We start from the raw sequence: 27115 nt of genomic DNA on the forward strand, positions 1-27115 counted from the left end.
CTATTTTTACTGTTCTGTGTTCCTTTTTTAAGCATGGCATTAAAAAAAAATTAAACCTCCACATAATATTTGCCCAGTTTTATTTGTATTTGTTTCAGCATTTTAAAAGCTGAGAGTGGGAACCAGAATTTCCTTGGACCTTTATGACAAAATCCACTCTCTAGATGCTACCTGGAATTCGTAACTGCTGATTTTATTGCCGGAATGCAAACCTGTGTCTTCTCAGCTGATTAGTTAGCTGGACTACTGGAGTTTAATCTCTAGTGTCTTTTTTTGGAAAATCAGATGGTGTTCTTTGACTATGTATCCTCTTGGGTAGCAGTCAAGATTGCAACACACTTTATTTCATGCCTTGAAGTAAAAATGTATATCAGTTGGGACCGGCCCACTTCAAATCATATTCACTGCCAAAATTTACAGTCTAGTGTTCATTGTACATATCGCTGGAGGATGAATATTTGTGCATGCAAAATCATCAAAAATGTGACTTAATGCTTATTTTTTAAAAAGCTGGTGAGAGTGGAATGCTTTGCAGTATGGGCAATTTTGTTGGCATTTACAGCAACTACTTTCTAGTATGTGAAGGTTAGCAGTTTTATTACAAAAATATGTTTTGAATTGTGCATAAGAGGATTTGGATAGGTCTGCCTGCCTCATTTTTGTGTCAGTTTAGTTTTGTACCCTGGTAATTGATTCCTCAGTGGAGGGTGTTGAGTCGTTGCGATGATCTTCGTTGTATGTTGTAATATAGATGAATTTTCCTATGTGAATGCTGAATCCCGATTGTTTAAATCATGATTGTTGAGCAATGTGGAAAACAGCTGTCAGAATGTTTTAAAAATGCAGTAGTATGTTTGAGTTGAAATACCAAGTTATAATTTGAACTTGATGTTTTGGAGTGGAGAGTAAACAGCTTTGTGTATGATGCTGTTTTAGAGCAGTGTTTGTGCTGGGGTAGACATCTGGTATTTTCATTGTATTTGCCCTTCTTAATTTGTTATGGTAAAGTTGTGCAAAATTCAGGAAAACTTTTACAGTGAAAAGTACTGTGCTAAACATTTTCATCAGTGTATCTCATCTGTATCGTTTTCTGGCCAGTAATTTTAAAAAAATAATAATTTATGGGATGTGGGCGCCGCTGGCTAAGCCAGCATTTATTGCCCATCCCTAATTGCCCTTGAGAAGGTGGTGGTGAGTCGCCATTTTGAACCGCTGCAGTCCTTGGGGTGTAGGTACACCAACGGTGCTGTTAGGAAGGGAGTTCCAGGATTTTGACCAGGCGACAGTGAAGGAATGGTGATATTGTTCCAAATCAGGACGGTGTGTGGCTTGGAGGGGAACTTGCAGGTGGTGGTGTTCACATGCATCTGCTGTCCTTGTCGTTCTAGGTGGCAGAGGTCACCGGCTTTGGAGGGTGCTGTCGAAGGAGACTTGGTGAGTTGCTGCAATGCATCTTGTAGATGGTACACATTGCTGCCACTGTGCGCCGGTGGTGAAGGGAGTGAATGTTGGAAGTGGTTCATGGAGTGCCAATCAAGCGGGCTGCTTGGTCCTGGATGGTGTCACGCTTCTTGAGTGTTGTTGGAGCTGCACTCATCCAGGCAAGTGGAGAGTATTCCATCACACTCGTGACTTGTGCCTTGTAGATGGTGGACAGGCTGTCAGGAGGTAAGTTACTCGCTGCAGAATTCCCAGCCTCTGACCTGTTCCTGCAGCCACAGTATTTATGTGGCTGGTCTGGTTCAGTTTCTGGTCATTGGTAACTCCAGGATGTTAGTGGGGGATTCAGCAATCGTAATGCCATTGAATGTCAAGGGAAGATGGTTAGAATCTCCGTCTGATGAAAGGTCACTGACCTGAAATGTTAACTCTGCTTCTCTGTCCACAGATGCTGTCAGACCTGCTGATTATTTCCAGCATTTCTTGTTTGTGGTTAGATTCTCTCTTGTTTGTGATGGTCATTGCCTGGCACTTGTGTGGCACGAATGTTACTTGCCACTTATCAGCCCAAGCCTGGATCTTGTGCTGGTCTTGTTGCATCTGGACACTGGCTGCTTCGCTATCTGAGGAGTCGTGAGTGGTACTGAACATTGTGCAGTTACCAGCGAACATCCCCACTTCTGACCATGATGGAGGGAAGGTCTTCGAAGAAGCAGCTGAAGGTAGTTGAGCCAGGGACACTACCTTGAGGAAGTTCAGCAGTAATGTCCTGGGACTGAGATGATTGACCTCCAACAACCACAACCAGTTTCCTTTGTGCTAGGTATGGCTTCAACCAATGGAGAGCTTTCCTCCTGATTCCCTTCAACTCCAGTTTTATTCGGGTGCCTTGATACCATACTTGGTTAAATGTTGCTTTGATGTCGAGGGCAATCACTCTCACCTTGCCTCTGGAATTCAGCTCTTTTGTCCATGTTTCAACAAAGGCTTTAATGAGGTTAGGAGCCGAGTGGCCCTCGTGGTCCCAAACTGAGCATCAATGAGCAGGTTATTGCTGAGTAAGTGCCACTTGATAGGACTGTCAATGACCCGTTTCATCACTTTGCTGAAATTTGAGAGTAGACTGATAAGGCAGTAACTGGCCAGGTTGGATTTGTCCTGCTTTTTGTGTACAGGGCATACTTGGGCAATTTTCCACCTTGCCAGGTAGATGCCAGTGTTGTAGCTGTACAGGAACAACTTGGCTAGGGGCATGGTTGTTCTCGAGCACAGGTCTTAAGTACAATTGACGAATGTTGTCAGGGTCCATAGTCTTTGCAGTATCCAGTGCCTTCAGCCGTTTCTTGATATCATGTGGAGTGGCTGAAAACTGGCATCTGTGATGCTGGGGACCTCAGGAGGAGGCCGAGATGGGTCATCCACTTGGCATTTCTGGCTGAAGATGGATGCAAATGCCTTGTCTTTTGCACTGATGTGTTGGGCTCCTCCATTGTTGAGTACGGGGATAGTTGTGGAGCCGTTTTCTCCAGTAAGCAGTTGAATCGTCCATCACCATTCACGACTGGATGTAACAGGACTGATCCATCAGTTTGGGATCGATTAGCCCAGTCTATCACATGCTGCTTGGCATGCAAGTAGTCCTGTGTTGTAGCTTCACCAGGCTAACACCTCATTTTTAGGTATTCCTGGTGCTGCTCTTGGCATGCCTGCCTGCACTCTTGATTGAATGAGAGTTGCTCCCCCAGCTTGATGATAATGGTGGAGTGGGGGACATGCCGGGCCATGCGTTTTCAGATTGTGGTTGAGTACAATTCTGCTCACAGTGCCTCATGGATGCCATTTTGAGTTGCTAGATCTTTGAAATCTATCCCATTTTGCATGGTGGTAGTGCCACACAACATGATGGGGAGTATTCTCAATGTGAAGACGGGACTTTGTCTCCATAAGGACTGTGCGGTGGTCACTTCTACAAATACTGTCATGGACAGATGCGTCTGTGACAGGTAGATTAGTGAGGGTGAGGCCAAGTAAGTTTTTTAAAATTTTTTTCCCTCTTGTCCGTTCTCTCACCACCTGCCGCAGACCCAATCTAGCCTTTAGGACTTGGCCAGCTTGGTCAGTGGTGGTGCTCCCGAGCCACTCTTGGCGATGGACATTGAAGTCCCCACCCAGAGTACATTCTGTGCCCTTGCAACCCTCGGTGCTTCTTCCAGTTGGTGTTCAACATAGAGAAGCACTGATTAATCAGCCGAGGGGTGGGTGGGGGGGGGGGGATGCGGGGGACAGTAGGTGGTAATCAGCAGGAGGTTTCCTTGCCCATGTTTGACTTGATGCCATGCAACTTAATGGGGTCTGGAGTCAATGTTGAGGGCTCTTAGGGCAACTCTTGAATTCTTGTGTCACTCTGGGATTGGCATCCAACCATGGATCGTTGCATTTCTACAATGATATTGTGGACCTTTGCAGGGCTGCTGATATTTGATAGCTTCAATTTCTCCAAGGGAGACAAGTTCTTTTGCTTCTATATTGGGCCTCAGTGCAGAGCAAATTAATTTTTCTCTACCAAATATAAGGATCCTATATGAAATAAATTTGGGCAGTCTGAATCCAGTTTGTGTGAGTACATAACATACTGCCCATAATTTAGCTCAAATTGACCAATTTGTTTATGCTACGAGAGAGACTGGTGTACAAATTGAAAATAAATAATATCCTTTGGGAATGGCAGTTGAGGCTTGCTACTTTGATTGGACCAATAAGGATGCTAGGGTGTCACCAGACAGAAATCAGCACCACCCTCAAATGGAGGACGGCACCACTGACAGGAGGTCGAATTATACTAAAAGTTCAGTAAAACAAAAGCAAGATCTCATTATCTTGACCAAAAGGCCTCAAGCATACAGATGGGCACCACATGGCCCCTCTCCAGGGCCATCCAGGCATGGACAAGAGAATGGAAAAAAGGCAGCCAGGTAGAGTGACCCTTCCTGTGGGTGTCTCATTTGAGACCTGTGACTGGAGTTACAGCATGTTGTTAGAGCTGTATGGAACATCATAAACTTTGAAGGCAAACTAAAAGTAACCAACCTTCATGTATCACTCATCAGTTTTAAAAATATTTTGCAATTGTTTCAATTTGTTTTCATATTATCCTGGTTTAAGTTGAAGGAGTATTTAAATATAATTGCTGACACCTGATCGAGTTGGAAATGTGTTCCATCTTTCCACATTAACATCCTCATTTTAATCAGAAAAAAATGATCTGCCCCCTCAAAGAAAATGTTCCGCATTATTGAGGGTTATGGAGAACAGAATTAAAGTATTGCAAGTAATGTATTATCCTTTAGATAAAATTGTCTTTTCCTTCTGGACATCAAATCAAATCAATCACAGCAGTCTATATTAATTCCTTGTTCAGACTTTCACTCTTTTAATTTGTAATTGCAGTATAACCAAATCTCAGTTTGTCTTGCAATGCAAATCACCAGTTCAAAATACAGCTTATTCTAAGGTTCCATTTTACTGTAAGATTCTTATTTATATTTTCTTTATATCACCAGGCTCCAATACTTCTTGAATCTCTGAAATCTTGCAATCTGCTTAGGAATCAATTTTTCTTGAGTCCATGAATTATGTAGCCCCTCACCAGTTTCTCTGTTACTACTGTTTTGTCTTCTGATTTGATCAAGGTAATGAAGTACTGTCAGCATTACTGCATTTAGTAGGGATAGTGTGTAAGTGTATAGTATTTGGATCCCATACCCTACATCTGATGGTTTGAATTGGAATACTTAATCATTAGTAGTGCAAGGATCATCTTGTGAACATTAGTGCTTATGTAAATTTGTTGCAAATTAGGATCAGACCTTGCATATTATTGAAGGAAATGTGTATAAATATTGTAATTTTCAGAAATGCCCAATTTGAAAAATACTGTTAGTTATATTAGCAGTGAATATATATAAATTTTAAAACTGTACATAGAATAGATGTGTGTGCACGCACAATGTTTTGTAAACTGGAGAAATGTGTGGATGGCTGATATCACCAGGCTGTTGCAACTTTAATGGGTGTTGGGTAAGATGAAGATGGAACATTTTGCTTTTTATGGCAGTATTCAAATGGTTAAATTTTGAAGTGATTAAGATGACTGCAGAAACTTGAAGAGGATTGGCTAGTATTAGTATTAGCTGTGCCAAAGGTACAAGAAATGATCTGTGTAAATGACTCCTAAGCTACTGATAGAAATGAAACCACCCTGACTTATTTTTGAAGTGATCAGTTTTTAAATAGAATGACGGAAGTGGAATTGGAACTAGTCACTCGTTAAACGGAATATATACAAGAATCAATGTAATTTACTTAAACATCTTTTTAAGGTAAAATGTGAAAACAGTGACAAAATAGCAATTAACTTAATTTTTTTATAGTTGTGTTTTTGTGTGAATTTTGATTGAGTGTAGCTGGAGCTGAGGAGTAATTGAGTTGCATGTTGAAATTGTACTATTGTCACGGGTAGTGTATGTCCCTACACTCTGGCAAAAGTAGATATGTGTTTTGGCTGTCAGCTCTACTTGTACACCAAGTTTATAAAATATAATTGGAGCACAGATATAACAGTTTCTCACTTCAGATTGTAGTCACCCAAATTGTATGCACATTTCCAGACTTCAGTGAGGGTTACTTTGTGAATTTTTAATTTCGTCGATTGATGCAAACAATGACTTTGCAATTTAAATGTACATTAGTTGTCTTATTTGCTTCATATGCAAACCTTGCAGAACCAAACAAAAGGGAGGCAATCAGAGATTTAATTTAAAACTGATAGTAAACAACTCCACAATGTATTGTACTTACTGCACTCCCCTGCATGTTATACTTTTTTTGTTGTATTTGTGTTTCAAGTTCAAAATCTTGCTTACTTAGAAACAATCTCAACTGGTTCCAAAAAAGTCCAAAAGATTTTCCTAATTAGTACAGAACATTTTTTGGGGGTGGGGGGGGGAGTAGATATGCAAGAATTAGGACCCTTTTGGTGTTTCAGCCTTGATGCATGCTATTTATGTATCTTAGTATATGTTTACTTATAATGGGATCTTCAAACATCTTCTTAATTGTTTTTTGGTGCTCATCCATAAGCAGTATTAATATAAGGTGGATTATGTCAGAATATGGGTGTATTTGTTCGTGTTAGTATTGTTTATTATGTGACCGTCAGTAATTTCTGAAATCGGGGTAAAAAATAATTGGACTTGAATCACTCGAGTTCCCATCCAGTTCTCCAAGTCACTAAATATGGAAAGTCATTGAAATGGCTATATAACCCAGTTGCTTGGATACTTTTCATTCATTCGCTTTCACAATTCAAGCTTTGGCAATAAAGTCTGAACTTGCTGGACTTAATGACAGCTATTACATATTTAAAATTCTGTACCAGTTGACTTAGTACATTCATTAACAATATTTGAATTTCAAAGTTCTACTTCATGTATATTTTATTTGGCATATTTCTTAATTATGTATTGTAGAGGAGTGCATGGCACAAGAAAAGTGGTTGGATCCTGAGAAAAGGTTTAGAAGTGTGTGTTGACACTCTTGCGTATTGGTTTTGTTTTTCTGGTATTTGAAATGGAATCTGTTGAGTTCCTGCTACTAGTGTTAGAACATTGAATTCTCAAATTGGGGATCTGAATTTAAATCGCCATTTTAATTTTGTTACCCTAAGAGACTAAGTTTTCCAGTCTTATTGGGAGCGGGGTGGGGGGAAGGAAAAGAGTGTTATGCTCAAATTAGTTTGCTAGAATGTGAAATAAAAGGAGTCTATGGAAATATTTGTACTTTATACTGCTCCGAGGAGAGTAGAGAAGGTAGGTTTGGTGGTGGGGTGGGGGGGGGGGGGGGGGGGGGGAGTGAAATAACTGGAGGAAATAATGGGCACATACAAAAATAAAAGTAACGTGAAGAAATAATTACAAATCAAGACTTAATACTGTTTTATCATTGCATGTAGCCAAAAAGCAGTGCCTTTTAAGAAATGCCATGATTTACTTTTCGCTATGTTAGATACTTTTGAGTGCCAGGAAGCAGAGTAGAAATGGAATGTACTAAAGGGTACAGTACAGTTAGAATTTTTTGCTGTTCATATATCCACGTTAATGTAATTTTTATCTTTGAGGAGTGGGCATAGTGCTTTGTTCAGTGTTTCCTATGCAGAGGATGTGAAAATTTCAAAATGATTTTCAAGGACTTTTTTTTTTGCATTCATACTTGGGGTGGGGGGGGGGGGGGGGGGGGGGGTTCAGTTTCCCCAAACACACTCTCGAATGTTTGGAGGTGGGAGGAGAGAAGGGAGTGATTGCCATTTTCTATGGGAAGAGTGCAGGAAAAAACGGAGTAGGGAAATTGAGGTGTGGACTACAAGATTCTATTGAAAGACCTTGAAGTCTTAAATCATAAGGACCTTTCCAAGTGCTGGTGCGTTATTTGATCAAACTTTAAGGAGGACAAACCTCAAAAATAGTATGTCAGGTCTGCAATGTTAAACACCAGTTGAATACAGACCAGATTAGTAGAGATTGAGGATTGTGACTGCAGAGGCAGCAGTTTGGCCTGTCAATAAATTATTCTGCCTCTGACATTTCAGTTGCATGAGTAGCTGTTGCAGTTTCATGGCAGATTTTCTACCAGTTCTTTACAGTTCTTGGTTTCTGAATGGGTTAAAGCAGTCTATTTTTTTTAGAAAAACAGTGTTGTAAGTGGAGTCTAAAAATAGTAAAACCACCTTCACTGCTGTTCGGTAGTTGGTAACATATTTGTGGAGCAATATGTTTTTCTGTTATAATTGAGACCGATCATATAAGTTGGAAAAAGGATTAAGTAAAGACTGCCCATTTTCAATCAGATTTGTACTGGTATTGCAATGAATTGAATCTGTTGGGAATAAACAGTACAAGACTGGGGCAGAAGAAGACTCCCAAGAAAGTATCTTGTAATTTTGAAAGCATTGCCATCGAGAGTGAGAGGGCTGACCATGGACCTTTGCTGTGATGCAGAAAACTGAAGGATACTGCAAGAAAGATCTGTTACCCCTGTATGCTGTAGTAAGTAGTTCCTTTCAAATTTAGAGAAAGTATTGGTGTAGTAGCCTTTCACATCTTGCTATCTTTCATTTTAAACCCGAATAACTACACAATTGATTATGCTTAATTGGAGAAAAACTGAATAAGTACGGAACCGAATGCTTTGTCGTATACCTGCCAGCTACCTGCCAAGCCATTGTCATTTCTGATACATAAACCAGAAGCAACTATTCGTCTTTGACTAAAGTTCACACCATTGCAGTTAATTCTGCTCATTTTCATGATGGTATTGGCCAACTCTGTGTACACTAGTTTAAGCAATGTAATCTTCTGAACAGCTGATTAACGATAGACTTGCTTTCCGGGAAGGCAGAATTATTCTGAATGAAACCCAAGGTTTGTCTCCCAGATTAGCCTTGTGTTTGACAATGAAACAGTGTGGTGCTTTTTAAGCCGGTGCCCTTGTGGACTTGGACCACCTGGACCTTTATGAGCTCAGTATGAAGTCTGCTTAACGTTGAGAGAGCAGCCACTGCCACCCACTCTTGCTAACATGAAAATTAATTGATTATTATGAGATGCAGCCAGCAGTGTGACTGTGGTAATTACTGTGTGTACTCTACAAATACTGCTTTGATGCTGTAATCTGTTTTATAACTGCAGCAGAGGATGCACTACATCTCGCTGCTGTGGGGTTTTTTCCCCTCATTTTGCCTTCAAGTTGTATTTATATAGCCCCTTTTAACTACATTTTGGGCATCTTTCATGCCTTTGTCCTCTGATCATTTCTTTCAGTTCTGTGATTTGTTACACCATCTTAATTGTTCCGATTTAGTTTGTCTTTGTCCTATTGCACTTGAGATTCATAAATCAACCTGCTAGATACAGAAAAGCTGAATGGATAGCATTGTACTGGGTGTGTTGCAGTGTCTATTTTTCTAGATTCTCATTCAGCTTGTTTTCAGTGAAGGTTTTTAGAGTTTGCCTTGGTTGTTCCTATTTAGTACTTTATTATTGAGATGATATGAGCCAGTTTATCAGTGGTTTGAAAATTGGAGGAGTCTGCTAGTCCTTTCACTACTGATGACTGAACTACATTATATATCCATTTCATGAAGTCGCACATTGATATAGACGTGGTACTGGTTTTGGAGCAAAAAGAATTATTCGCTGCTTATCTTTGGTTAAAATATTTTCTCTACTGTGAAAGTGAAAAATATCTATGCTTTTGTGTAGTCTTGACTATTTCTAAACGTTTTGGTATAAGTACTTGTTTCTCTGCCTCTCATGTAAAATTTCCTCCCTAAATCCCTCTGTCTCTCCACCCTATCTCCTTTTACGGACCTATTTAAAACCCACCTTACCCCATCAGCTATCTCATTTTTTTGACTCACCATTCAGTTTTGTCTTATTTCTGAGTTAAAGGTGCTAAGTAAATATAAGTTGTTTTGATTTTGTTTTAAATGACCTGTTCTAGATGTGATCCACGTGTTCAGATAGTCACACACACTGCAAGGCCACTCTTATCTGCTGTAGTGAAATGTGATAACTCTCTCAATTGGCTTACAGTAAAATGGTGGTTAAGACAAATACTGTCCAGCTCTGTTGTGCTGAAGGATTGGGGAATAAAATGTAAATTTCAACTGTAAAGTAAGGTGCAATTTTATTGAATGATATTGCAGCCAAAACTCAGATTATACTGGCAAATGCACCATCTTTGTAAAATCCTACCGTGGTAAAGGGTGAAATGTCTTTCCCAGCAGTATGGTGCAGTAAAACAAAACAGGTCTGATTTATTTGGATCCACCTTCATCTCTCAAATGGCATTTGCACTCAGTGCTACACTTTAAATGACCAGTGGTTTTAATAGAGGTTTTTGCTGCTTCCTTTTTGCTGTGCCAAATCTCTTCATGCATTACCTGCCTACAGTTGTATGTTGTCGGTTTGCGTGACATTAGGCATGTGCAAAATGAATATGCTGTGTGTCTGTAGGGTGTTAGAGGCTCCACTTACATTCATACAATTTGGCTATTTGGTAAACCGTCCAAACTGCATCCACCCAATCAAGTAAAGGGGCATGTATATTTTGCTTTTTGGTTTGACTGGGTAGTTGTGTAGGGGAACGTATCAAGTGTGACCTCTAGCACAGCTGGATGGGACTATTGTGGCCTATTTTGTTAAGAATTACATTGGCTATGATACCTGTGCTATTCATGTGGCTATCCTAATCACATTATGGCATCTCCGAAGAATGGAAGCTTCTGTTAAGTGATCCTCCTGCCTATTATTGGTGTGAATGTATCCGTGTGAAATACTTTCAGCAAATGAGATAGCAAACATTGAAAGTGTTGATTTGGGCAGGACGTAAGAGCTGAGACCTTAATTTCTAAATACGCCACTGGCCTGATTAGTCTAACTACAGTGGACATTTGGATCAATACCAGCTGGAGCCTCCTTTTTGTGTACAGAGCACCCAAAGAAGTATTTCATGTATGAGTTGCATCATATTTCATGTATTACACTGGTGTCTTAATTATGGTTCGCAGAATGTGGTAGATGAATAGAAATGACTTTCACTTATCAGTCATTTTATCTAGTTAAGGAACATGTAGCGTATCTGTTTGCAGACCTAGGCCAGTGCTGCTCTTGAACTGCCCATGAAAAGGTGCATGAGAGAATTCTTAGGTCCTCTAACTCAGTTGTGCCCAGTACATGTGAGAAATGACTTGATGTGATATTTTTTACTTACCTTTTGTGAATGCACTGAGAAAGTGAAGACTGCAGCATTGACGCATCTGCTTCCTCAGCATTTTAGACTGAAGTGTTCGTAAAAATGCAACAAGTTAGGAACAAAATCAAACTTTCCAGTTATGACATTGTGCGTGCTTATCACATGCTGTCTCTTGGCCTATGGCCATGTTGTGATTGACCCTCAAAGCTGTAAGCTCAGTGCAAAGTATGACAATGCTATATTCAGACGTGATAGCTTTTAAAGTCTTTAGTGTGATCATTTGTCTTTATAGACATTTTATGTTGGTGTGTACTCCTGAATGCAATTTAAATTGCATTTTTAATGCAGTATTTATATAGCTGTTGTAAATCTGCCATCTATATATTTTGACATTGAGTGGACAATGTTATCCTACATTTCAGGATTAAATGCAGTTGTGATCTGACCTGTTAACTATCAGTTTGTTGAGCAGTTGCAAAAAGATGGGTCAGGGAAATTAAAAAGAAATATGTAAAGGAACTTTTGTAAAATGGTTCTGGTTATTTTCAAGTCTTGTCTCGTTATATCAGGGTCTTTTTTTATTTTGTGATTTGACAGTACAAACTGCCAACATCCTAAACCAAGATGAAAAGTACAGACAGTGCAAGTGAACTGTCATGTGGACATATTGGAATGAATAAGAGGTTTCTTCCAGCTTGGCTGTACCTTAGCGGAATCATTACAGGTTGCTTATTTGTAAATTCAGAGTATGGCTTTTTAAAGAAAAGTCATGCTTGTTTAAGTCTTATGGGGTGATCGCTTGCTTGTTCAGTGCTCTCACTGCAGCCACTAACATGGTAGCTGTTAGGATGTCTGATCTCGATGGCAAGAGTGGAAAATGAAAATTATTCTCGAAATCTTTGTTTTTATATATACACGTAATCGATTTATCTGAGGCTGCTTCAAGTACGAGAGCACCTATGTTTTTACACCATGGACAGCACAGGAGAGAATTGGATATTTTCTTAAACTATCTTCAAAATGTAAAATTGGACATTACCTCACACAAGCCTGTGAGATCCAGTGTAAAATTATGGAGACTGTTTCTGTCACAACCATGACTGTAAATGATTTTGCATATTCCTTGTAGGTTTTGAGCCTCTGAATAACTGTTAAAGCCTCTTGTGACTTTGGCTAATGATTTTTATTTAAAAAAAAATTTCTAGGCACTGCCTATTTGAGTCGGGTCCACATCGAAAGAAGTTGGCCTTTAGCTGAAAATAGACTCCCTTTCTTTCCAGTCAGTCGTGTGTAAATAACTAATTGGTTGTAATTAACATGACCATGTCACACTCCTTTTTTAAGGAGAATGGTGATAGCAAATGAAGAGTTAATTAATTGCAGGGCTGGTGATAATGGTATGGTAAAAGTTTTGTTATCCACAAATGCTGGACCCAAGAGGTGCCAGTGAATCAAAAATTCTGGTTAAGCAAGAGTTGTACTTAACTAGATGGGTTGAGATCCGAAGTTCCGTTCTGAAGTTATTGCCAGAAGAACGAAAGATACCCAGGGCCTGGCATTGGACAAGCCGAATTTCAAATTTTCCCTTAATCCTTTGGTGCACCAACCCTGATATACCTGTAGTGCCTGTGAGAGTCAGCCTTTTCCAACGAGCATCACTAACTAATGCCGAGAACAATCGATTGTTCTCACGAGAAAACTGCATGGGAGAGCTTTGGGAGATTTTGGAAATTGTGTATTTAGTATGTGAAGTGAGAGTGAGACCCTCATTGGAATGAACAGGGGGAACTTCTTTCATATTGCAGTGCTTTTCTGGGACTGTTGCAGATTGCTCAAGAAAGCTGATAGCCGTTGAGATCGAATGATAAAAAAAAATTTTGTTGGCAAAATGCTATTCAAATTAGCAACTACTTTGTTGTCAATAACTAGTTTGAGATTATATAAGATGAAGCAGCTTGATGTTATAGTCCAAAAGGTCAGTTGGTGAAGAATGATACTAGTACCAATCTTTACACAGTCTTATACTTATTTAGAGTGAAAATTACAAGCATATTCCTCCTAACTCAAGCGCCACGCAGTTTCAGTAAATGTCTCTATATGTGCTCAATTAAGGCCCTCAACCTGCATATAATTAAACACAATTGATGTACAATTAACACTTGACATTTCAGAGTTTTGAGCAGTTCAGCTGGCTGTCAAATTAAGTGGCAGGGACTGGTAATGTTTTATTTTAAAATAGTATTATATGCATTGTTTTTGACGGAATGCTGTAAATGTCGATCTGGAATGTGAGTTATAAAGCGTTTACGCACTATTATATATTGCGCCATACTAAACAGCTTTGAAATGGATCTTTTTCCATAGTGTAAATTGTGCGAGGGTACTCGCTTGCATTTTGTGTCATGACCATCAGTTAATAAGGCTGGTTTGCAAAATATATGGCCAGAACTGTTGAGATGTATGATTCAAATTGTGATATTGCCAAAAGTCCAGTGTGTGAAACCAGTACAGGATAAAATTTGACATGTTCCATTCAGTGGTTGGATGGTGGAACAGTCGGCAGCAGAGGGGTTTGGAAACCAGTTGGGATAGTGCAATGTGTCTTCATGAATGCATGACAAGAAAACCTCAGACTTTTCAACTTTCCTGTTTAGAATCTTCATGTACAGTAATTTCATTGATCAATTGGGCAACTAAAATCGCAACCTCTAGAGATTGTTACTGCAGAAGGTGCAGTTTAGCAAAATAAATTGAACTATTCTGAGGATCCATCTATGAGCAGTGTAAACAAGACTTCCTCCAGGTAACTTTGAAATAGTTTGAAAAGGTGCCAAGGTAATCAAGTGTCCAATCCGGCAGATACAGAGATTCAATGTTAAAGTTTCAATCATGTGAATTAATAAAATAAACTTCAATTCCCAATGCTTGCATTATTTCCAGTGCCAGAAGTGAATTCCAGGCTCCTTTTTAAGCAAAAGAACATGTAGGAAGTAATCTTGCATAGTATACAGGGAACAATGGTTCTTGTTTAAAAGAATGTAGCAGAACTGCAATGACTTCTGGTAAGTAACTCACCTGCCTCAGGTTTAGTGAACCTGTTTTTCCACATGTATTCGCTCCTCAAGAATGCAGAGTAAATGTTAGTCGTTTGTCATAGGAAGGCTGAATAAAAGTGTGGCTGGTACTACAATGCAGTACTGAGGGAGTGCTTCACTGTCTTAAGGTGCCGTATTTTGGATGTGACATTAAACTGTGGTCAGGTGGACGCAAAAGATCCCATGCCACTACCTGAAGAAGACTAGGACGCGGTCTCCTAGCCAATACTTATCCCTCAAACAATATCATTTAAAGAGATTGTCAGGTCATTTTTCATTTCTGTTTGTGGGAGCTTGCTATGTGCAAATTGGCTGCTGAGTTTTCTGTTTTACTTCAAAAATACTTTATTGGCTGATGAGTGCCATGGATCGTGAAAGGCATGATACGGATGTAAGTTTGTTCTTTTGGGGAAAAATTGAAGCCCATGGGATTAAAGAGGCAGTGGCTTTTGGCTATGTAATCGGCTAAGGGACAGAAAGCAGAGTAATGGCGAGTCGTAATTTTTCAGACTGGAGAGAAGTGTGCAGTGGTCCCCAAGTGTCGGGGTTGGGATCACTGCTGTTTATGATACATCAATGACCCGGACTTGAGTAGACAGGGCAAATGCATGACAGATGAAATTTAATGCAGAGAAGCGTAAAGGGATTCATTTGGTTGGAAGAATGAAGAGAGGCAATATAACTAAACGGTATAGTTTTTAAATAGGTGCAGGAACAGAGACCTGAGGTATATGTACACAAACCTTTGAAGGTGGCAGGACAAGTTGAGAGGCTGTTTAAAAAAAAAAAAGGATACAGGATCCTTGAATAAATAGAAGCAAGAGTATAAAAGCACGGAAGTAAAGGGCAGATTTAATAGAGATGTTCAAAATGATGAAGGTTTTGCTAGAGTAAATAAGGAGAAACTGTTTCCTGTGGCAGCAGGGTTGGTAACTAGAGGACATAGATTTAAGGTGCTTGACCAACGTGACTGAGGATTTTTTTTGAATGCAACAAGTTGTTATAATCTGGAATTAACTGCCTGAAAGGTGATTGAAAGCAGATTGAATGAAGAACTAAAATCTGGCAAGTCCTTGGAAACAGATGGCCTACATCCTAGGGTTCTACAAGAGATAGCTGCAGAGATAGTGGAGGCACTGGCTATGATTTTCCAGAATTCCTTAGATTCAGGATTGGTCCCATCAAATATAGAAGTTGGCAAATGTTACTCCGCTTTTCAAGAAAGAAGGTAGAGAGAAAACCGGGAACTACAGGTCAGTTAGCTTAACATCAGTCGTTGGGAAGATGCTGTAAACTATTATTTAAAAAGTCTTTTTGCACTTGGAAAAGCATAATATGATTAAAACAAATCAGCATGGTTTTACTAAAGGGAGATCCTGTTTGACAAATTTATTAGTTTTTTGAGCATGTAACTAGTAGAGTGGATAAAGGGGAACCAGTAGATGTAGTAGACTTGGATTTCCAAAAGGCATTCGATAAGGTGCCACCACATAAAAGATTAATCGGCAAGATAAGAGCTCATGGTGTTGGAGGTAATATATTAGCGTGGAAAGAGGATTGGTTAACAGACAGGAAGCAGAGAGTGGACATAAATGGGGCATTTTCACATTGGCAGTGCCGGAGCTTCAGCTGTTTACACATACTCGCTTCATCCAAGTCATTAATATAGAGAGTAATGTATCTAAGTTTGCTGATGATACAAAGCTCGGTGGAATGGTAAGCTGCGGGGAGGATGTAGAGAGACTGCAAATAGATATAGACAGGTTAAGTGAGTGGGCAACAAGATGACAAATGGAATATAATGCAGGGAAGTGTGCAGTTCACTTTGGTCGCAAAAATAGAGAAGCAGAATATTTTTAAAAAGATATGAAATTGCTAAGTGTTGATTTTCAGAGAGACTTGGTATGCGTACAAGGAAGGCACAAAGCTAACATGCAGGTGCAGCAGGCAATTTGGAAGGCAAGTAGCATGTTGGCTTTTATTACAAGGGGATTGGAGTATAGGAATAAAGAAGTCTTACTAAAATTGTGCAGGGCTTTGGTGAGACCGCACCTGGAATACTGTGTGCAGTTTTGGTCCCCGCATTTACGAAAGGATATACTTGCACTGGAGGCTGTACAGCGAAGATTTACTAAATTGGTCCCTGGGATGAGGGAGTTGGCCTATGATGAGAGGCTGAGTAAATTGGGCCTATATTCTCTGGAGTTTAGAAGAACGAGAGGTGATCTAATTGAGCCATACAAGATTCTGAAAGGGTAGGAGCTGAGAGATTGTTCCCTCTGGTCAGGGAATCTAGAACAAGGAGACACAGTCTCAGGATAAGGGGCCAATCATTTAAGACTGAGATGAGGAGAAATTACTGCACTCAAAGGGTTGTATATCTTTGAAATTCTCTACCCCTGAGGGTTGTGAATGCTCCATCATTGAATCCATTTAAGGCTGGGATAGATGGATAGATTTATGGTCTCGCAGGGAATCAAGGGATATGGGGAGCGGGCAGGAAAGTGGAATTGAAGCCCAAGATCAGCCATGGTCGTTACGAATGGTAGAGCAGGCTCGATGGGCCATATGGTCTACTTCTATTTCTTGTGTTCTTGTGAATGAAAACTTTCAAAATGGAATTAGATAAGTAATTGAAGGGGGAAAATTTGCACGGCTATGGGCTAGAGTAGGGGAATGGAATTCATTGGATAGCTTTCAAAGAGCTGGCACAGGCACGATGGGATAATGACCTCCTTCTATGCTCACATTCTGTGATTGGTATATGATTTGTATACTGTGCTGAGCTGTACAGCCCAAGGAATATCTGTGGCTCAGTTCTTGTCTGTGCTGAATGAGCTTTTCTTAGTCCGGGTACTTCCCCTGGGTAGGGAGGGAAAAATCAGGTTGGGTTACCCCCCCCCCCCCCCCCCCCCCGCACTCCAAAGATCTCTGCTGAATGTGCATGTCTCTGGAGGTTTAATGAGGACTAAACCAAATTTTAAAAAAACATGTGCGAAAAGGGCAGGTAGTTATTGGATTTGTACCCTCAAAATAGTTAACACTGTGTTGTCCAAAAGATAGACGCAGGGTGTTGTAGATTGCATTAGCTTAGTATCATATTATAGGAATTTTTGATTTTTCTTTATGGAGCAGATTTGGGAATGCGTCGTTGTAATACCAGTGTGAATCTGCACAGATTTAAAACCTCACAGGCTGCTGGCACAAGTGAGGTTTAGTGTGTCAATGAGCCAACTATCCTTATTGTACAACAGCTGGGAAACATTAAGCAATTTGGTATCATTTCTGAGTCTAACAAGAGGACCTCGCCTATCATGAGGATAATTCTGTTCCTATGAGGCCGGCAAGAGTTGTCTGTTGAGAATATACTCTTAATAGAGGGAGTGACCCATTTGATTGACTGACTGTGTGATAAATCCCTGAATGAAGAAGGAATTGAAGACCCAACCCTCCCACTTGCTGGGGAGAAAAAGAAAGGGGCAGCCAGTCAGATTTTAATCAGGAGGCGGTGAGGTGCAGGCCTGGAGCTGGAAGCAAATATGCCAGAGGCCACTTTTTACAGTTGGAATTTGTGTTTTTTGAATTCTTTCATTGGATGTGGGCATTGCTGGCTAGGCCAGCATTTATTGCCTATCCCCAGTTGCCCTTGAGAAGGTGGTGGTGAACCGCCACCGTGAACCTCTGCAGTATTGTGGTGAAGGTACTCCCACAATGCTGATAGGGAGGGGGTTCCAGAATTTTGACCCAGCAATGATGAGGAACAGCACTTTATTTCCACTATAGGATATATTTCTGATATCTTAAAGATAATGTCAAAAACTAGCAGGGTAGATAAGGGGGAACCAGTGGATGTAGTGTATTTGGATTTTCAAAAAGCATTCGACGAGGTTATTGCACAAAATTGGGGCTCATGGGTTTGAGAGTAGTTTAATAGCACTGATTGAGGATTGGTTAGCAGAAAACAGTAGAAATAAATGTAATTTTCAGGTTGGCAAGCTGTGACCAGTGAGTTACCGCAAGGCCTCAGCTATTTACAATTTACATCAATACGCAATGAGTGGTTATGATCTGGAATGCACTGCCTGAAAGGGTGGCGGAGGAAGATTTAATTATAGCTTTCAGAATGGAATTAGATAGTATTTGAAGGGAAGAAAGTTGCAGGGCAAGGGCTAGCTGGAGGGCCTTAGATGTCATTGTACACAAGTCATATATGCAGGTTGATCAAGTAGTTAGGATAGCAAATGGTTTGTCAACTTTTATTACAAAGGGATTGGAGCATGAGTGAACAAGTCTTTCTGCAATTCTATAGGGCCTTGGTGAAACCACACCTGGCGTACCATGTGTAGTTTTGGCCTCCTTACTTGAGGAAGAATATCCTTGCCTTGGAGGGGAATGCAATGAAGCTTCACTCAATGAATTCCTGGGATGAGGGGTTTGTCCTGTGATGAGAGATTGAGTAGACTATCCCTATACTCCCTAGCATTTAGAAGAATGAAAAGTGATCTCATTGAAACATAAAGTTCTTAAGGGTCTTGATTGGGTAGATGCTGGGAGTCTGTTTTCCCCTCGCTCGGGAATCTAGAATGGGATTGGCCATTTAGGACTAAGATGAAGAGAAATTTCTTCACTCAAAGGGTTGTGGATCTTTTGGAATTCTCTACCCCACAGGGGTGTAAATGCTCAGTCATTGAGTATATTCAAGACAGAGGTTGCTAGATATACATTCTTTTAGTGCTCTGGTGCTTAGCAGGTTAATTGAATAGATTAAAAAAAATATATAATTTACCTTTGCATAATCTTGAACAAAGGTCAAACAGCTTTAGCTGTTTATGAAGTATTCTGAATTACCTTACCTAGATAGGTGCAACCAAATTGACATAATAAATAACATTTTTAAAAGGAATGTCATTGTGCATGATGGATTAAAAAAAAAAGTATGAGTTAAAAATGGTTGAGTGTATATCAAATGCGTGATTGAAGACATCTCAACAGAAACATGGGTGTAACGGTACTGTCAGGATTTTCCTAGTACTTGAACACAACAAATTTTTAATTCTGCTTGTTGATATTTGACAACTACATCCACTGGTTTCCCCTTATCTGCCCTGCTGTTTTGAATCTCAATATATATAAAAATCTTTTAGAATAATAATGTGGAATAACTTAATGAAGGATGCATGTAGCTTGTTCATTTTTTTAAACAAATCCTTTATTCCCAGAAACTATTAATCTACATTGAACTGTATCTTCTCATCTTGTTAACCGATTTATGCTCACCGCAGCCTTCCACAATCCTTTTCGCAATTTCTCAATCCTACAATTAGGCATCACCTAATAAATTTCACTATTCTCTCAATTCTTAAATTATCATCACTTAATGTTTCTAGTAAATAAGAGTAGTCCCATCAGAGATCCCCCGTTGAATGCCACTCACTGAGGATTTCCAGTATGAGAAATATCCTCTACCTTTGCTTTCTGCCATTCAACCCACTGTGTGGCCACATTTTCGTCAATTCCATTATCTTTGCTACACGTTTCTTATGTCTTGTCAAAATCTATATAAACTACAACCAGTGCATTTCCTTCAGACACTCCTTATTTCTTCAAAGTATTCTGTAAGGTTGGCGAGGGTGCAGAAAAGATTGACGAGAATGGTTCAAGGGGTGAAGAACTTGATTTACCAAGGTAGATTGGAGAAGTTGATACTGTTTTCCTTTGAGAAGAGAAACCCGTGAGAGAATTTGATGGAGGTATTCAAAATCATGGGTCTGGACAGAGTAGATGGGGAGAAACTGTTCCTATTCGTGAAGGGATCAAGATCGCGGGGTACAGATTTAAGGTAATTGACAAAAGAAGCAATGGCAACATGAAAAACATTTTTACGCAGTGTGGTTAGGATCTGGAATGCACTGGTAGAGATTGCGGTGGAGGCAGATTCAATTGAGACATTTGAAAGGGAATTGGATTGTTATCTGAAAAGGAAAAATGCAGTGTTATGGGGAGAAGGCAGGGGAATGGCACGAAGTGAGTTGCTCAGTGGGAGAGCTGTTGCAGACATGATGGGCCTGTGCTGTAACAATTCTGTGATTAAGTCCCACGCTTTGTATGTAGAGGCCTAGAATGTAAAGATGAGATCATATTGAACCTTAGTTAGGCTGCATCTGAAGTATTGTGTGCGGTATTGAGCATCACAAATATAGGAAGGATATATAAGGTGCAATGTGGATTCATTTTGTTTGAATGTTGGGTTCAGTGAAATGTCGCTAAAACTCCAAGAATTTAGTAATTTCATCCAATGTTATACTCTCGTAGTTACCAATAACTGAAATCAGACTAACTGGCGCATAATTTCCTGACTTATCCCTGTCGACTTTTTTTGGAGAATGGAATCCTATTTGTTATCTTGCCCCCCACCGCCACCCCCACCCCCCAGTCCTTTCCACAGAATTTTATAAAATTATAGCCCAAGCCTCCACTATTTCTTCTCTAGCTTTCTTTTGACTGTTTGCATCCAAGCAATCAGGTCCTATTGATTTGATTTCTGTGCCTTTTTTAAGTGTGTCGAACTTCTTGGAACCATACCTCTTTGAATAAATAACCCCACTAACTGTTCTACATTTCTCATGGTTCTACAATACTGCCATCCTGTGTGAAAACAGAAAGGATTTGTGCCATTCCCTCATTTTCCACAACAGGCTAATCATCCTTAGCAAACCTATCCCTACCTTAATTACTGTGCAGATAATGAACCTTTATTACTCATAGTTTATTTGCGAATATTTTTCTCATATTCCTACTTAGCTTTTTAATCTCCCTTTTTTTATCGTTTCTAATCTAAATTTCCATATCTGCACGAGCTTCCTCTATAGAGCCTTAACTTCCTCTTGCGCTTTTACATGTTTATATAATCAACTTTTACTGTTGTAAATTTCCATATCCACATTTTTAATTCAAGTTGTTTATGTAAACTTGTCACACTGTAATTACACTCTATAAACAGCAGTGATGCTGCAGGAGTTCTTTACTCAGTACTGCAGAGAAACTCCTGTGCTGCAACCAGCTCAATTTCTCTGCTCCCTGAATTGCTGTAAGTTTTGATATTTACACTACAAATAATATGAAGTCAAAGAATATTCAGTGTCCTCTAACTTTGCTTTGTGTGAAGACTGCACTTAATCTTTACTTCACTTGTGCAATGCCACAGTAAATTGATTACTATCTTATTGAAAATCATACATCTACATGCCCTAGTCCAATTATCACCTATCTTCTAATTCCTCACTTGAATACTACAGGAAATGCCACAGAAGATTGAATTGTGTTTACATTTTTTCTGGCTTTCATTTGTGATATTTGCGTGACAATTTTACAGAAGAAAATTGCAGGGCTATGGGGATTAAGTGGGGAATGGGACGAGCTGAGTTGCTCTTGCAGCAAGCCGGCACAGACATGATGGGCCGGATAGCCGCCTGTGCTGTAGCAATTCTGATTGTTCTATGAAAACGTAATCATGTGTTTCGACACAATCATTGGAGGTGTTCAATACGATTTCATGTAATGGTGGGTGTAAAGAAATGTTGTACTATTTCCACTTAAACTGTGGAAAATATCCAATGGTGCAATCTAGATTATAGACTTTTGTCCTTCCAAATTTAGGTTGTCTGGCGAAAGCTTTTACAATGATGTGATATATCATGAAGTACCAGTGGTTAGTTGTAACAGTAGCAGCCAATTATTTTAGGAGATGGATTAGAATCATCACAGAAGGATGTTGGCGCAATATTAAAACAATGGCTTAACTGCATTTTTTTTCCAAAAGCGTAGTGATGCCATTAAACTAAATAACCCTAGTGATGACAGTGTTAGACATTGATGTCCCATTATATTGGATGTTTTTGTTGTCAGATTTGTATTGCTCAAGTAGTAAATGTGGAACAGCAAGTTAGTGTTGACCTATCACACAGTACTATTGATTGTGCCAGCAAGATTGAATATCCTGACATGGGAACCTTGTATTGCACTGTTAGATCAATTGTAATATGATGCAGCAAACGGAATCTGAGTTTCCATTCAAATCACAAGCTGATAGATTTTCATATCTATGTATAGGAACTGGCAGTCCATTTGAATTTTGCTAACTGCCACAATGTGTGTTTCGCTTGAAATAACAATACAAACTGCTGTAGACATGGTCACTTGAGCATATAGGGAATTCTTCCTTTGCTGATGCATTCAGTTTGCAGGCTAATTAGAAGTGGGAGCAGTTGTTCTTGAATTGAGAACTATTTGGCATAGTGTCTTCCTTTCTTGTGCAACTGGGCAGTTAAGTTTAAAAAGGTTCTGAAGCTCAGGGACAAATGGGTTTATCTTGAACACCTATTCAGTATATAGGGCAGGCATGCTCTATGTCTTAGTATTTGTGTGACAATTGTTTTGAATTTCATTTGTTGCTGATTAAGATCCAGAAGGTACTATGGAGTGTGTTACTAGTTGACCTGTTTAGCTGTTGATTTAGGAGTTAGAGACTCTTTGGATTGAACCAAACCCACTTACAGGTTATGTTGCAGATGCAGATCCAGCTTTACTATGAGTATGGTTAGCTGTGTCTTTTTGTTTTGTATCTGAGAAGGCCAGTGAGTTACAAGTTCTGTAAAACTATGTATTGCCTTCGCTGCCCCCATTTGGTTTCTAATGAACCGGTTCCATAGTGTTCTGCTAATAGTGTTATACCATAAACTTCAGTTTTACTCTCCTATTTTCCAAACCTTGGAAGGTCTTGGAAAGGCTTGTGGCACCTTCATTAGGTTAAATACGTTGACCAGGGTTTCTGCATTATCCATGGCCTTGCTGAATTGTAAGATATTGGACATATTAAAATGCTAGCTGGCTTGGTGCCCTTTTCCCTATCTCTTTAGTGTATAAGGCACCTTGGGCTGGTTCTTGTTAAAGATGCTGCATAAATGCAAGCTGTAGGGATGTGAGTTCATTTGTAACAATGGTCTTATGCTGAGCACAGGAAAATAAGCGAAACTTCAACATTTAGGATTTTTATGTGTGACTATGTATAGAAAACTAAGACTTATAGCTGATTCAGCAATATATCCCCTGATGCTGCTACATTTCCCGCGAGTGTCTTACATGTGGCTATGTGCTTTTTATCCTACTGGTGCAAGTTTAACACTAATTAATAGACTGCTCTGTCAAGGAAGTAAAATGCTATAGGGCAGGCTGCACTAGTTCTGCATCCTCTGAAATTTCAAGCACCACCGAACCAGCATGTGTGTGACTTGTAGCTCACGTATGCACGTCGGTACTCCAAGTTTCAGCGAAAGCTGGAGTAACGGGTGTGTGAGCAGTATGACTTGGTCTACACAGTTGAGGCACAGTAAAAAAAAAAAAATGTCAAATCTAGAAATCTGGGCTTATGCTTCAAGCTTGTGCTCCCAAGATTCATATTCATTTTTGTTCATCTTGATCACCTAGTCAATTCGACTATGTAAATAAACAGTCAAGGGATGCAGAATCTTAAAATCTTAAAACAAGTTGCTCTATTTCACTTTTCCTTAAAGATTTTGCATTCATAAAGCTTTAGCTGAAATTAGGCCTTTCAATACTTTTTAAAATGGAGATCAAATGTTGTGATGGGCTGAAAATGTAGTTGATCAGCTTCATGTGTCCTATCTTAGACAGTTTTGTTTCACATTAAGTTGGTGTTTAATGACCAATGTAAATTTCCCTAACAAAACATCCGCGCATTTTTGACTTCCACCCAATCAGAAGTAGTATGCTCGTTCACAAATGTGTATATAATATGTGTTTTGTTTTAAAACCTACAAGGGGGATCCCACCAAACAACATTAATGTAGTGGATCAAAGTGCTTTTGAATGTCTTTCGATCAGGACCTAAGTGATAAGAACATAATTTTTGTTTTCAAGTATAGAGAATAGTTTGAATTGCAAAATGAAAGGAATTTGTTTTTCATTTCAGTAATTCTGTAAATAAACATTCATTTTCCCTGATCATGTGCTCCTTTTTATAATCTGCATTAGGGGTTTGCAGAAGATATCCAAAAATGAAAGACTAAAAACTTATAAAAGTTCATTCATTCATTTGCCCTCCCTGGGTTCCCTTCATCACCTGTACTACAAATCAATTCTAATTCATTATTCCAGGTTGTTGAGCTAATCTCAGAATTTATGCTGGGTTTTAGAGGGTTAAATTATGAGGACAGCTTCTATAAACATGGCTTGTACTTCCATGAGTATAGAAGATTGAGGGGTGATCTGATCAAGGTGTTTAAAATGTTGAGGAATTGATAGAGTTGATATGGAGAAGTTTATTTCGTCTGGGAGAACAGAGGGACATAATAAAATTAGAATTAGGCCATTCCCAAGTAAGTTAAAATCAGGAAGCACTTTTTCACGTAGGATAATTGAACTCTGGAGCACTGTCCTCTAAAAGGATGTAGATCTAATGACAATTAGAGCTATAAGACAGATTTTACAATTTTTGCTCAGTCAAGAGTGTCAAGGGATATAGAGAAAGGGCAAATAAATGGAACTGAAGTACAGATCAGTCATGATATATTTGCCTGGAGAATACTTGAAGTTCTGCTTGTGTTTATTCCTGTTCCTAACGTCTCTCTTGACTGCATTTGGCCAAATAACGTGGCCTTCATTGGCCAATCTTAGCTGAGCATAAAAAGTATGTATAGAGCTAGCAACATAGTAAATGAATGCATTATGCCACAATTGTGTAATGTCACTCTTTTTTTACTGATGTTTGATAGCCGATAGACATTTTGAAAAGCTCCAGATCAGTTATTCCAAATGTTATGAGGTTGAGGCTGCATATTGTCTCATTTTCCATAAGAGTACAGTATTTCATTAGTATTTCATTAGTATTTCAGAGAAAAGTTAGTTGTGATTGAGAATGATTAGAAGTGTATTTTGCAACATCTAAAACTCGTTAGCAGTTTTAGCAGAAAAAGTAAGACTCTGCTTAAAAAGAAGTTAGAAAATGAATCCTTCAAAAAGGGGAGGGGAGTATTTTCATCAGTCTTTCCCTCCTCACATTTCATTTTCCCTTAAAGTCAGTTAATATACCCATTTATATCCAGTTATTTAATTTGCAGCAGTGAAAAGTTATCTTTTTAGCAGGAATATGGAACATGCAAAAATCTGTCCATTTTATGAACTCCAGAGTATGTTTTCTTTCCAGTTTAATTTTGGGATTTACTTCAGCTGTAGGGCTTGATTCTCTGAACAGTTCTGCTAGTGAATTCGAATGAGATGGATTTCTGGTTTAAGTTCACCTATGCAGGACATTACATGAAAATGCTAACAGTATTGCAATATGCACATGTTAAATTATAATCATCAGTCCTGTGCTCCCAGTGGGAAAGCTGCATTCAAAAGAAGTTGGGGTCAAAACTGGGCTACAACTTCACTGCCGTGATGGTCTGATCCACACTCGCTGAATTAAGTTCCCCACTGGGATTGTGGATTTGGCCATATAGAAATATTTGTGTGTCTTAGTGTTTGTGTATCTCTTGATCAATGAGAAGTATGAATGAACAGGTCGAAAGGATGACCTCATATGAAAAATTGCGTGACTATTGGTAATTATATTAAGCTGTATGGTTCATAGTGCTGAATGTTGTCATCTATGAAACTGAATGTATTAGAAATATTTGACTATACTGTAATTTTGAGTCCTGTTTTCTAAATCCGAGAATGTTGGATTTAGTTTTTAATTGTTGCCTTTTCCCTGCATGCAGGCCAGTATAACTGCTCAGGGTTCTTGAACCATTAATAGGTTATGGCCCAATCTTTGTTTTAGTGGCCATACATGACATGATGTATGTTCTTTTTAAAATGACCTTTCAAAAACTCTAATTAAATAGAAAAGCACGCATGCGCTCTCTTTTCCATACATTTCCTCCATAACAACAATAATCTAAGCTAAAGTAAGGCTACTGTTTTTCCTACCAAAAATAACTGGGGGATGGTGTGTGTGTGGGGGGGTTGGGTGGTGGGCGGGGAGTGGGGAGGAGGTGGAGGTGGTGCGCAACAACAGAAACTAACACAAACCTCACCGTTTGTAATCAAGTTCAAAATTAAACTTGAAATTCAGCCCCAAAGCAAGGGAATAATTTGTCAGTTTGATTTAATTACCCAGTTCCAACGTATTAGACACCAAAAACTTTTAAAATAAGATGCATTAAAAGTGGCAGGATGTGCTCTTGCCGTTGTTAAACATCACTTGATCTGCGAACCCTCTCCTCTGCCCCTATGTGTATTTGGCCAGTCATGAGCAGAGTTGGCCAACCGTGACCTGAAGTTCTCAACAGCAAAATAAAATCCTGTAATCTTGTGATATATGTAAGGTGGAATTCACCAATGAAGGAGAAACCATGAAAGAAAACCTTTGCGAATAGGCAGCTCCACCAAAATCAAATGGGGAAAAACCAGTCATATTCCTTGTAAAACAAAAAAAGCCAAATATAGAAACTGAACAAACAGCAGGGAAGTTGGCTGAACAGAAAATTGCTGTGCAGACTATATAGCCGGTGTTCATTAGCAAAAATGGGCTGTAGTATGGACACCTGGAATAGAATGGTTACTGCACAGGAGGAGGCCGTTTGGCCTACTAGTCCCACTCCTCCACCTTTGCCCCTTAGCCCTGCAAACTTTTTTCCTTCAGGTGCTTATCCAATTCCCTTTTGAAAGCCATAATAGAATCGGTTTCCACCACACTGTCAGGCAGT

General features: G+C 39.4%; 1 protein-coding gene across 4 annotated transcripts in view; it reads left to right on the forward strand.

Moving 5' to 3' along the window:
* gnas (GNAS complex locus) overlaps window positions 1-27115 on the forward strand; it is a 392017-nt gene that overhangs the window by 148820 nt on the left and 216082 nt on the right. The gene's annotated exons all lie outside the window — the stretch shown is intronic.

Source organism: Heterodontus francisci, chromosome 16 (genome assembly GCF_036365525.1).
Source record: "Heterodontus francisci isolate sHetFra1 chromosome 16, sHetFra1.hap1, whole genome shotgun sequence".
Classification (NCBI taxonomy): Eukaryota; Metazoa; Chordata; class Chondrichthyes; order Heterodontiformes; family Heterodontidae; genus Heterodontus; species Heterodontus francisci.